This window comes from Parasteatoda tepidariorum, chromosome 10 (genome assembly GCF_043381705.1).
Source record: "Parasteatoda tepidariorum isolate YZ-2023 chromosome 10, CAS_Ptep_4.0, whole genome shotgun sequence".
Classification (NCBI taxonomy): Eukaryota; Metazoa; Arthropoda; class Arachnida; order Araneae; family Theridiidae; genus Parasteatoda; species Parasteatoda tepidariorum.
This window is the reverse complement of record NC_092213.1, coordinates 43,476,280-43,490,760: the sequence shown is the minus strand read 5'-3', so window position 1 is coordinate 43,490,760 and position 14,481 is coordinate 43,476,280.

Below are 14,481 nucleotides of genomic sequence, written 5' to 3'. Positions count from 1 at the left end.
TTATTTAGCAATTTTTCCTTTTATATGGTAACGGTTTATCCAAAATTCTGATTTTCGAAATTATAGTTCATTTTTCTACACATTTAGTAGAAAATACGAAACTGAAAGGTAAGCCGAATAAAGGGTTTTTATTCCATGCTTTAAGATATGACGAAAAATTACTAAATTTTACCTCACTTTACAAGTTTTATTGCATATTATAAAACAATGTTTTATTGTTCATTTTTGCCGAAATCACTACCTATGCTCTTCGTTAGAAATTACCGAGCTTTTTGGTGTTCCTATAGAGCCAGGAACATGGTAACTTTAACCATATTTTTATAGTTCTGGACATACTTTTTTTCTCTATAGAAAACCGAATAGATTTTTTTAAGTATTGCAATTTTAAAAAAAATGAATATTAAAGACAGTATTCGTGCAAAATTATAAATGTTTTACTTTTGCTTTTAAATTTGTGAAACTAAACTCAGTTTATTATTGTTTTTAAATTTGTGAAACTAAACTCAGTTTATTATTGCTTTTAAATTTGTGAATAACATAAAACTTCGATTATTCTTTTCTGAAAATTATTTTTGTTTAAAGTACTATAAAATAACTAGGAAACTAAATCATAAATTATTATTCGAGTAAGATTAAATCGAATTCGTAGCTATTACACTTGCTTTTATTATACGCGAAACTTAACTTCATAAAACTTTACTAATTTTTTGAATTATACTAGTTAATTAGAACAAAGTTTTGAATTGCATTAATTTTAGCAAAAAATTAAATTGTATAAACGAAAAAAAACTTTTTTCAAAGCGTACAATAATTACTTTTGTACAATTTAATTTTTAAATGTTCTTATTCTTAATAAGAAAATTTACCGTGTTAAGACAAGGAAATATAACAAGCAAAATTTTAACAAACTTTTAAAAGCGTAAATTTATTAAAATATGAATGAATTTGTTTCGTATCATTTGAAAAAAAGATTCGATGATACATTACATGTATTCAAATACATTACAATAAATAAAAAAAAATTCTCAGAGTTGATTACTATTTTCCGTATAATCCAAACTCCAAATTCAATATAATTATTCCTAATTCAGTTTCTACTTCAAATTCAGATCCCATTAAGTATCAAATCTAGTTTCAGCATTAGAACTTATAAATACTTTTGTTCACAATTGTGGTGATATTTAATTTATTTCAAAACGTAGTTTAAATGTACAAGACGTTGCTTTACTTCAGTTAGAACGCTAAAATTAACATTCGCTTTTGAGAAAAGTTGAATAGTTACGACAATCTATATAAAACAAGACATGATATGAAAAATTTAAAATGATAGTTGAAGCGATAAATATAAACGTAGTCACGCTGCTTCAACAATATAAATCTTACAATACAAAAACTGTTTTTATTGAATTTTTAATATCAATCTCCTTACAACTAGAATCTAATAAACTTTTGCATCTTAGATCATTTTAATGGACATCGGTATTTGTTGATGGTGAAAAGAAACGCATTTCGTTTTGCTATCAGACACTATTTAATTTCCGTTTAGCGAAAAAAAAATCTGGAGAATTTTTCAATATAATGGAGTTTTAATAAAAGCAAACAATCGATATTATTTACTTAGAAACGACGAAAAAGTATTTGAATTTCCTTTTTGATTGCAATGAATAACTTCCCTTTATAAAAAATTAAAATTTGTTCAAAAAATAAATAAATAAAAACTTACCAGTTTCGCTTTATTTCAAAAGCTTTCATCATAATGAAAAACTAAATTGAGTCAAAGTAATCTAAGAAAGTCTTTTATTTGTTTTCGACCGAAACACTAGTTTAGAATTCAAAAGTTACGATATTCTCGAATATTTGTATGGAATTTACTTTTTGATTTATCTGAATAATTTTTCTTTTAACATCTCAGTATTGTAGCTCATAGGATTTTATTTCATATTGGCTTTCAAACCATCTTACAGATTCGATTCATTTGAATAATCAATAAACACTCTTCCCATTTCAAGGGAAATCAATTTTATTAGAAAGTTTATTGATTGCTTTTGACATTTACAACAATACATTAAGAGATTCTGGGAAATTTTGTGAAATATTTTTAAGTATGCATGTGGTCTTTAGATTTTTTTTAATTCACATTTAAAATTTAATGAGAACGCAAAACTTTTATTCCAATCTTTCGTGAGACATTTTTTTATAAATTTTAGAATTCAAAAAGTTGAAAATGGGATGTCTAAAATTTTGATATAAGTAAATATATTATGTCTTAAATCAACACTTTTTATTTATTTATTTTAGTTTCGAATCTTTAATTGTCTTAAGTTTCAACCAGTTTTTTAAAAAAAAACGTTACAAAATTTTTTTTGAAAATTGCAAAGTTTTTCTTTGCATTATTATTTACAAAATTCATACAACAAAATTGAAGAAAAAAAACCCTTTTTTCTCCCAAAAACAAATTAAAGTAAAATATCGAAACACATAAAATTTCTGACATTGATAAATATTTTGTTGATCTTTTTTAGCTTTTGTGACATGAAATTTTGAAGTCATAAGCAAATATGAAAAAAATGAGGGGGAAAAAAAGATGAGAAATTTTAACATCGCAAGAAAATCGACTAAATGTTGTTGATGTTTCTAATACCACTTGCCAATACAAGACTGCTTGGTGAAACCAGGTGAATTTAAGGATGAAGGTTCATTTCGTGTTTTTCAGTGAGGCCATCTATGGCCAAGAATACGAATTTAGTCACACACAGGCCGTTTTAATGGGCGGACCCAATCATACAATCATTCATTATTGGGTGGATCCAATCATACAGTCATTCATTGTTGGGCGGACCCAATCATACAACCATTCATTATCTACAAATCGTAATTTTGACCTGAACCTGAATCTCCAGTTCAGTACCCCCAGAGGTATTGACTTGCTACCGGAATGTGGAGGACTTTCAGACCCGACTGGTTTAACGTTCACCAGTCACTATTTACTGCACATTAAAGATCGAACTCACAACTTCTTGGATATGGACCCAACTCCCTACCAACTAGGCTTAATTTGACTATAGGAAAGTACTCTATTACGTTTTTTTTTATTTTTCATGATTCAAAAAAGAAATAACTTTTTCACCATTTTAAACGTAATTTAAGGCAACGTTTTTTTTTTTTTAATAATGAAACATCTATACACCTTATCGGTTAATTAAGCAGGAAGTACCTACCCAACCATTAGAAAGGACTTTCAAATTATTAATGTACATAATCATTACATTAAAACAGAATGGACGTTCAAATTTATAATACGTAACAAATCCATGGGTCTGAATTTAAATCTCAATATTAAATATGTTTACTCAATATCATATATGTTACTAAATTTCAATATTATATATGTTATTAATATGTTGATCATCCACAGTAAAAAAGATGATTGATCTTCAAAAAACTCATTTCTGGAAAATGTCATAGTGATGAAGAAAATCCATAGAGGAATTCATACTACGGGAGAAACTTTTCGTCGCAAATTCTTTTGCATCTCCAAAACTAATTTAAAATACAGAAAAGTTCAAACAAATCTAAAGTAAGCCTTTAAGTTTCAAATAGTGAAAATAATTTTAAAGTATCAAAATGAAAATAAATTACGATAAGATAAGTTTGGATTTTGGAATGATGAAGTTCTCTTCCATTAACTTGCTTGCATTTCGATATCTTGATATTATTTTCAGCAATTTAAACTTCGTGGCTTATTCTAGGTTTGTCTAAAGTCACTTTTAGTTATAAAATAGCATAATGGGAAGGAAAAAGAATTTAAGGCCAAAATGTTTCTCCCAAGGTATGGCTTCCTCTTAAACGTGTTTCTATTCTTCCCCGATTTTATCTAATAGACTTATAGCATTATCTGACCTTCATGGTGGGCAGATTATGGGCAACAATCTTGGAATTTGGTCACACATCACCTAAAAAATTTTTAACGTTGGAAAAATAAAAATATTTTAATTTTATGCTCCATACTTGTCAGCACAAATAAATTGGTTTTTATTTATGCTTAAGTTTTTATTTTTTAAAAGTATTTTTTAACATTTGAGTTTTTTGAAAATTTTTAAGTATATTTTGATGATAGAATAAAATTAGTGTCTTCTTTCTTAGCAAAAATAAGCATATCAAAAACCTCTCCCCTTAAAGCTCTTGCATAATATATGAGCAGTTCCTTTTAATGCAAACAAGTTTAGAATAAGATCTAAGTATTTCAATAAAAAAAAATATTTTGCAAATTTTATTTTAAATACCTTTTTTAAAATAAAAATTATTTTTTTTCTGTGTTAATGAGTAAACAACAATCATAACAACTTCTGTGAACAGCAAAATTTAATTCTTAATAGTTTATTCTTATGATTCTCGGAGAATCAGTAACAATTTATATTGATTTTAAAAAAAGTAAAACAAAATTACAAGAATGAATGTGGTATAAATGGTCATATGATACATATGGTATAGATAAATATGATCATGGAGATAACAAAATCACTGTTTTTATTAAGGATTGGGAAGATAAAAAATAAAGATTAAATTAAAAGCATTTACAAGACAGATATTGTCGAACAGCTGCTAGTAACGCAATGACATGAGGACAGATTGGTGACTAATAATTGCAATTGATGTTTAAACCCCATATTTGTGCTAGATACATAAAATTGAGAATATAAGTTCGAAATAGTATTTTTACCGCCATCCAGTGGAGCAGCTAGCAGTGCCATCTGGTGGATAAGTAATCCACTTCAATTTGTCAACCCATCGCCTTTTCCAAAACAAGACATTTTTGTAAGCAAATGATTTAAACCAAATGACTAATTAAAGCATTCGGCAAAGCCTTCATTATCTTGATTAGTATTCAGATGAAAGTACCATCTCAATTTTCAACTCTTTAGCCTTTGTGTAAATTAAAAATTAAAATAAGAAATATTGGAGAAATTTCAACACACTTATTCCTTGTTAAGTTAAGATAAAGCAGTCGCTTTTATTCATTTGATTTAGAGAATGTTTAGCTGACTTTCACATTTTATTGACAGAGGAATGTTGAAATCAAAGATTTCAGGATTTTCCAAACTCAAAATCTTAATCAATGGCTGTGGGATTTCAGAATTTTCTCAAACTCTGAAGCTTTTAAAGGCAGATTAAATTAAACCTATCATCCCAAAGGAAAGAGTTGTCTAACTTTGCATTCATTTTAACATTAAATATTGATTTAAATACGAAAGTAATTGGAAGCGAGTTCACCGCATTTTGTAATTTTAAGTAAGTTTTTCAACAGGATTAAAAGTGTTTTAACTCTTAAGTTTTTCGTCTTACAAGAAAGCAGCAACAACTTAATTATATAACAACTTATATAACAACTTGATAAACTAATTATACAACAAGTGAAATGGATCAAACCAAGAAACTAAAAGATAAAAATACGATAATGGAAGAACTTAATAAGTTTCTAAAATAATTCGGGAAGAAAAAGTCGCCATGTTTTGACTTTTTCCAGCTAAATACTTTTTTTAAACAAATAAAGCTTTAACATTTTTTTAAGTCCCGCAGTGGACTGATCGTTAAGACACGGTTCCTAGCAGATCACCAAATTGTCAAGCATCATTAGTTGCGGTCAGTGTGCGGGTGGGTGACCACTTGGATCAGTCAGCGTAGGGACCGAGGGTGTACGGTGTTGGTCCTCGTTAAACTGTTCTACCGTAAAGTGCTCGACTTCGCGTGCAGGTCGTCGGGCTACCGAAGCGGGGTTGCCATTCCTTCAGCAGAGGAGCAAAATTGTGATGGCATGCCTTCGGATCATCCTCAGGGATGTTTCCCAGACCGTCGCCAGTAGCCCATTGTGCAGCTCTAGTGCGACGTAAATGAACTACAACAACAGCTACAGCAACATTTTTTTAAATTTAATAACACATTATTTATTAATTTAATAGCACATAAAATTAAGGAAACAAATTAAACAAAAATTACTGATAAAATTAACTAAAATGATGAAATCAACTACTCATCAAACGGCATATGTCCGATTACTTACTCTAGTGCAAAAACGACTCGAATGATTAATCCCTCGACTCGTAACCGTGAAAAAGGGCTCTTCTTTGGAAGAGAGAACACTTTTAATTCTAAAAGAGGCCTCAACGCAAAGTTCAGGATTTATATCGCATGTGATTGTCGAGGAACATTCTCAAAACCACAATATTTATAATTTTTCAGATTTGTAAAGTGACAATGAAATCAGTAAATGGGTATTTGGGCTAAGAATGTTTGATTGTTGATCAATATGTAAGCTGCTATATAAAGTTAACAAGTTAAAGAATTTTAAGATGTTCCCTAAATTAGCAGGCAGGTCTAATTTCGTTTATAAAAATTGCAATGCGTGTGAGGTGCAATGCCACAGCAAAACAATATTCTTCAAATTTAGGAAAATTCACGTAATTCCCTTTCAATATCCACGTGAGCATTATCGTCCAGAAAAATAGTTTCGCAGTCATTAGGTAAAAAAAAGGGAGTCATTAAGGTAAAATAAAAAAATGGCTCTACATCTTTCATAATGAAGCATTCATTGATCAAAATACTTGCCTTACTTGGAATTGATATTCAAATCATTTAAAATCGCATCTAAAACCACCACTCTATGAGTTTAACGGGTGTATAATACTGATTAAAGCGCTACAGCGTTTACACCGAAGTATAGAAAAAAAACATTGCAATAATTTTAAATCAGAAATCATCCAAAAAGGTGTCTTGTAAACGATCAGCTTTCCAGTAGCCTGTTTGACTTATTCAGTGATATTGAAAGCATTAATATTACCAATAGCGTCATGAATCTTTGTATAACCATTCTATGAATGATTGAACCATTGAATGAATCTTTGTATTAATACCAATAGAGTAAAAAAAATACAAATTGTTATTGGCAGTTGTGCAACAGCAAACGCACTGATTTACCTAGCTTAAATACATGTTTTTTTAAATTTAATTATGTTAATTTTTACAATCGGTAAATAACTTACTTTTAAGTCAAAATTACATCACTTCGAATTAAATTTGTAAATAAAATTCCTTATACGATAACAAATATTTTTTCAATTATACTAAACCTTTTAGTCTTGTTCTTTTAGCAAGAATACTTCCTTTCATCTCATTTAATTTCTATTATGTTTAACTCGATACTTTTATTTCACACTTCAAAGTCCTTCTTAAGTCACTTCAAACAAAAATGTGCAATTAAGTTTTATGTTATCATTTGGATAGGACTTAAGTTATCAAATGCTAAAAGTCCCCGGAACAAAGTCTTTTTCTTTGTTATTTCACTAGAAAAGATTCGTATTTCATAAAAATATTCAATAAGAGGACTTAATGATCTTCATAAATATATAATTTTTATTAAAAGAGGTTTTTGCAAAAGGCATTTTAATGAAATTTCCGTAATTTAAAATGAGTATCGAAAAAGTAAAGAAATTTTTCTAAATCCTTAAAAAGATATTTTATATATAGACAATATTTAGACCGGTATAAATAATTCATTCAAATAATTTGAGCTAACACTAAGGTCAACATATATTTATATATATATATATATTCCAGCTAAATACTTTTTNACTTAATAAATGTTATAAGGCATTTTAAAAGCATTTTTATATATATATATATAATTATTATTTCTAAAAAATATTCTCAATAATTTCAGAAAATAATCTTTTAATCTGAATATTAAATTTTTGCAGCTGTTTTTGAAAGAATAATTTACTTATGTCTTCAAACTAAAAATAGAATCAATTTTAAGCTATAAATAAATAAATAAAGACTAGTATGAGACATTATATGATACAATAGTATTATGAACAAAGCTTACTTCATTGATATTTCTAGTCGTTACAGTTTGTATTTGCAGACTTCATTCTTTCGCTTCCTTAACTCTTTCATTCAGAGTATTTTTTAATTAGAATATATCAATAAAATACAAGATATATCAACTAAATAACTGGTAAATAAAAATTTTAATTTTATTGCTACTTAAACAGGGCAAATATGAAATATAAATAATAAAAAGTACAAATTATTTTAAAAATTCAATCCGTGAAAAAAAATATTAGCCTTTAATATCTTTTATGAAGACAAAAATGAAAGTTAAAGTTTAGAAAGAAGTAGACATCTGTTACAATATTAGAGTATGGCTTGTTTATTCTATGTAGGAGTGTTTCAAAAGTTTCTGGAAAATGTCACTTTGATTTTTGACAGGTAGCTTAGAGGCACTTCCGCGGAAACATTTTCAGAAATGATGTGTATTCTTGAAAAGAAAAAAAGTTAAAGTTATTTTAAAAGAAAACAGATCAAAATATGAATTATTTTTAATAAAGGAACAATCATATTTCAGCATGCTTCCATAAGGAAATAAATATCTTTTAGCATGAAACAGAAACTTATTTGAAACGCACAATTCCCAAAAATTACAACACAAATATATATCTTCATTAATGAAAAATAATTAAGATGGAAAAAGTAATTTGAGCACTCAAAAACAAGTAATTCGAGCACCAAGAAGATCCCGCTATCGAATCTCACTTCTGTTTTTATACTTTTGTGCGTTCTATTTGTTTTCCTTGTGTTATTATGATAATATTGACACAGCTATATGGTGATTATTAGATATATAAAGCTTAATATATACCCAGCTATACATTAGTTAGATACATTAGACACTACGACGTTTTTTTCAAATGTAAAATGTATAGTCAATAGTAAAATGATTTTTGCTATTGACCAAATTCTCTTCTTCGAAGGAGAAGCGATAGTTATTTCATCACTCTATCAAAATGTTCGCTTGGAGCATATACTCGAAAACGGTTTCGTCTGACAAATAAGAAAAAATCAGGAAATCTGAGCATCAAAATTTTATAGTGCATCTCTGACGACAAAATTTTAAAGAACATAATATGAAATAGTAAAATTTTTCAGTGGTAGAACATCACGAAAACTATACCCCAACTAAGGCTTTAAACTTAAAAAAAAAATGAAAGAACGATAAATTATTAATCGTATTATTTATTAATTATTTATATGCTGGGAATTCAATACCTTATGTATTTTTACAAACCTTAACAAAAATAAAGGAAAAGAAGTCGTCTATCTCATGGATTCTCAAGCTAATGATTAAGGGGGGAAAAAACAAAAACTTTTTCGAAATCTGACTTATCACTTTTGAAAAAAGATGATTGCATAAAACAACAAAACTTCTTTGATTTACGGTTGAAACTTTGGAGTGTTTCAAATGGCCACCTTTCACCAGATTTCTGTCTTCTCAGGCAAGTAAACTATTTTTAATACTTTGCATCTCCCAATACTGTGTGACCAGCAAGAGATAAGCTCTCTGTGAGGTTCAATGGTTCACTCATATTGTGAAGTAGTTGAGGCGATTGGTATGGACATAATGGTCAAACCGACCACAAAGCATGAATTAATTTTTAGTTCAACGAGTCCGCCTAACCAAAGCACTATCTTTACCTAAATGTAAATTGACCAGTATTATCACGACCACCAACAACAAGTCGAGTATAGGTGACTCATCTCGTGCCTGACAGACAGTAGTAGTCTGTCAATATTTCAGATAGCGATTTTGTTTTTTAGTGGTTTAAGTATTATATTGCAATCACTGTGTATTATACTGCACCGTTTTCATTTTTCAGAAGGATTGTTGTATTATAATAAATGTAAGATCATCAATAAATAATACCCTTAATAAATTTATTTATTTTTGTATCAGCAAAAAGAACAAAAATAGCTTAAAATCCATGTATTAATGCACCAAATAGCACAGATGAAATAATCATTTCTGATAATTTTTGGATTTAAGAAAATTGCCTATTAAACTTAATTTTGAAAAATTAAATAAAACCTTAACATTCACTTTTTAGCATTAGTAAACATTTTAATACATCGATAAAGAATTTTCTCTTCTGAAATTTTATTACTTAATTAACAAAACTTTCCACCTTCCAATAATGCATTAATCTTAATTCCTTTTTCAATCCATTAAAAAAAATAATTATAACTTACTTTATCATGAGACAATTAATAAAACTTTTTATTACGTTAAACCATTACCATTACTTTCAATTATTTTATTATTAATTTTCGGGAGAAAATAATGAACTCTACGTATCAGGCTTTTCTAATATCCCGAATTCAAAGGTGATTTCGTTTTTTAAAAAATCATCTGAATGGTTATTATAAATTATCGAAAATGGGAAAAGACACGAAGATTTAGCAGTAAATCAACCGAAAAGAAAAGTTGTTGCATAATCTTTCTTGAAAAATATAAATTATTTCCCGTTCGTATAATCTTGTTGAAGGATAAAAAGAAAGAAAAAGAAAATCAGGTTACGGAATTTGACATTAAGTGAATTGTAAATCAATTCTGATAGTAAAAATTTGCTTGAAAATATTATTTAAAATGTTCAGCAATGATTAAGTTACAATGCATGTAATATAACTTTCCAAAAATCTCGTAAAATAACTTATGCTTGCTGGTGTTTCAATAACTATCTCATTTATACGTATTTTCGAAATCGCAAATAGCATATTAAAGGTTTCAAATTATAAGCTGGGAAAAACAAAAACGCTATGGAAATAAAGTGAGCGAAAAAAGGGACTTGATTGATGGAAGGTTGAAGAAGAAACGGTTATAGGGAATCAAACTGGTTTTAATTTTTTTTTTCATTCTTCCGCTTTACTAGTGTGTCAACAGATTCGGCAGCATTTTTATCATTAAATATTAATTTGTTACTCTTTCTGCTCTACATTTTTTCTCTTAATTTTTTAACAAGGCTTTTGAATATATATATATATTCAAGGTTATCGTTACGAAACATTCTAAAGAGCTTTATAAAGCCTCGACTAGGAAGAGTGATTAAAGTATGTAAATGGTAAAATATCTCAAATATATATTACAAAATAAATATTTAAATTAACGGGGTTTTAATTTTTAATAAATAATCGCGTTTAATAAATGATCAAAAAAAAATTTTTTTACAATTCATGCTAAAATTAACATATTTTTCGACTTTGAGAAGGAAGTATAGGGAAACAACTTTAAAATTTCAAATAGGAGACAGACACTTGTGATACCTTAGAATTAAATAGAAAACTTAATACAAAAAAAAACTGCAGAAAAGTAATCCTTGCTTGTATTAGGATAGTTTTAATAACAAAATCCTGTCGTGCGAGATATTTGTTTAATCTTATTTTTTAAAATTATATTTCAGATCAAAAATAAAATAAAATAACGCAAATAAAATGTGAGCAAGAGCGCTCGCAAAAATTTTTGCCAAGGGAGTACAACCAGTAAAGCATTCTCTTAAACTTTTCAAAAACTGAGCATTTTTTTCAGAATTTTATTCGATAATATGAACAGCGGAGGTTCTGTGATTGAAGCACTGAATTGCCATAGTGAAAAACTGACATACGATTCACAGTGCCATCTTGAATGTCCACTAGTTTGTCGGTGAATATCGGCTTGTCTGGGAAGTAAAAGCACCTGCTGATCACATTGCCAAAATCATTTCGTTGCTCACAAAATTGTGGAGCCTTAACCTCCATGACACCCCTGGCTCCCAACGGGCTGCAGTGGAAGTACTTTAACTTTTTTAATTCAATACTATAAATATAACTATTACTTTTTGACAAACTTTCGCATTTTAACTCTAAACCCTCGGAAAAACTCCCAAGGTTTGCTCGACGACACGGGGCTTTTAACCCGTGATCCATCAGCGACTGAGAATGTTTTACGTCAGCACTGTGGTTGATACGAACTTGAAGCAGAATTCATATCAACCAGCCATTGCTGGGATTCGAACCTGGCTCACCTCACTGAGAAGCGAGAATTCTATATTTTGAGATCCAAAGGATCGTATAATAAAGTTTGAAGATATGCTATTATTTTGTACCATTATATCATTAGAACAATATTAAGGTAGCCGAAAATAAGGCTCGTAAAGCTGCTTATCGAAGTATGAATAAATGAGACATCTGTTTACGTGAGTTTCGTTAAGGTTTTGAGTTTCATTTATCAACTCCAGGAAATTAAAATGATTGGCGGAAAAAAAATGCTGATTATCTACAAGCGCGTATCTTTTTTATTTGACGATGTTGACCAAATATCATATTTTCTGACAAAAACTTTATCTTATATGATATACAATAAGAATTTTCCTAAAAGGCTTTAAATTATTTCCCCAAACAACATAACCAGAAATATGCCTCTGAAATCGTCGACGTGTTTTTCTAATAGCTTAATGAGAAACAAAGAAAAAAATATGACTAAAAATAATTATAAAAGATCAGGAGGAGATAGATGCTAATCTATTGATAGCGAAAGATAAAATTCCCTTAATATCCCATTAAAAACTCATTAATTGATTTCCGATATTTATGACTCGATTCCATCGATCTGATCATTTAATCGAAATCGCTTTGGAAGTTACAAAAAATATCACAAATAAAAACAGAGGACAAGATAAAAACTGTTTTAGGATTTTAGAAATAAAGGAGCAATATTTAAATGGGCTTAAAACTATTAAATTGCAATTATCCAAATTGTTTTCCTGTTCCACTAATTTCAAGGAGTTTACTGCTTTTTAGTTTGACAATCATTTTAATTTCCGAATTGTGACAAGATAATTGAACTGATGTCTAGCTGCGGCGAAGATTCGATGACTTACTAAATAAAACTCTCAAAATATAAAGAGGATGGTATATAAAGACATACAAAGAAATATAAAAAAGAGGGAAATATAAAGAAGAGAAGTAAAATATAAAGATGCGAGAAAAAGATCAAATACGAAGTTACAGACCACTCTAAATTTATTGCAAAAACATTTCTTAAGCACATTGTACAGAAAGTAATGAGTTGGATAAGCATGGTTTTGAAATTATTTTAAATAAATTAAACTTAAGAATCACGAGAGGAAAGCAAACCTAAGTGAACTGTACTGTATCTACCACTACAAAAGTACAATTCCAATTCACTAGTATATAAGACATATTAACTAGATTCCATGTTGGGGTACCTTTTCATAGATGAAAGTTGACAATGTCAACTCCCCACATTGTCGACCCGCGACGTCGGACCCACACGCCTTCTTCGATGGATGGTTAACATTGAATAGTTGTTTAGCTATTTGTGACTGCGACATTATCGACCTCCTCGTGCTGTTGCTACTCCGTTTCACACATAACGTACAGCGTATTTACTCGACTGCTAATGGCAACACAGGAGTGACCGCGACAGTGAACTTAATACAGTTCTCACGATCAGCACTCAAAAAGTACGGTGATCTTAACACAGCTCGCCCGGCTTCTCACCGAAACAGCAATGAATCAACTAGTGGTATCCGCTCATCGATTTCTATCACAGAAATAATTCTGGTGGGAGAGTACTGTAGTGTACCAAGGATCAACGAGAGAGCATCCAGTAACGACAAATTTATCTTGCAAATGGCTGCGTATTCAGGCAACACCTCCTAGAAAGAACATCCCTTAGTAGTCCAAACGTAATGACATATTTTGTATTTTCAACCACTGCGCAGCTTAGTACCCCTAACGTAATGACATCTTTCTTATTTTTCGTCCACTGCGCAGTTAACTTCATCACATCGGACTACTAAATTGATCCGTGCTGAGGCCTTTCTACTTCTAGGAGGTGTTGATTCAGGCCAATTTATCTAACTCCTCGATCTCAGCTCTACAGAAGTGGAGTGAATGGCGTCTTTACCGACTGCGCCACCGGAGCACTTGAATTCACTCATCATGTCTCCTTACAACATATAAGATTAATTTCTATTGTTCCCCTATCCATTTACGAAATATAATATTATAATAATCATTTATTCGGAATCTCGCTGTTTTAAACAGTCTGAGCAGCTTACGCCCCTTTTTCGATATCTAGACCTATCGCCCAAGATCATGATACTCACCATTCAATCGTTTAGAAGATAAGATTCTGTCTCCTCCATAGAAATAGCATTAGAGAAAAAATGCTAACTCGAACAGTAAGTAACCGTCTCCCACTATATTTTTCCTTTAACAAACAAAGCTCTTCTTGGGTCGGGCCTAGTTGGTAGGGCGTTGGGCTCATGTCCAAGAGGTCGTGAGTTTGACCTTTGCCGGTCGAAGACACCCTGAGCTGCAAATGGTGACTGGTGCACGCTAAATCTGTCTGGTCATAGAGTCCTCCATGTTCCTATAGCAAATCAATACCTCTGGGGTTACTGAACTGGAGATTGATCGTTCACTGGTTCTGGTGAAAATTACGATTTGTATATGAATGGATGTATGAAACGGTCAGCCTTATAAACGGGCTGCGACGTAAAAGTGGCTGAAATCGTATTCTTGACTATAGCTGACGCCACAGAAAAACAAGAAACGCACCCTCAACCTTAAATTTGCCTGGTTTCAGCA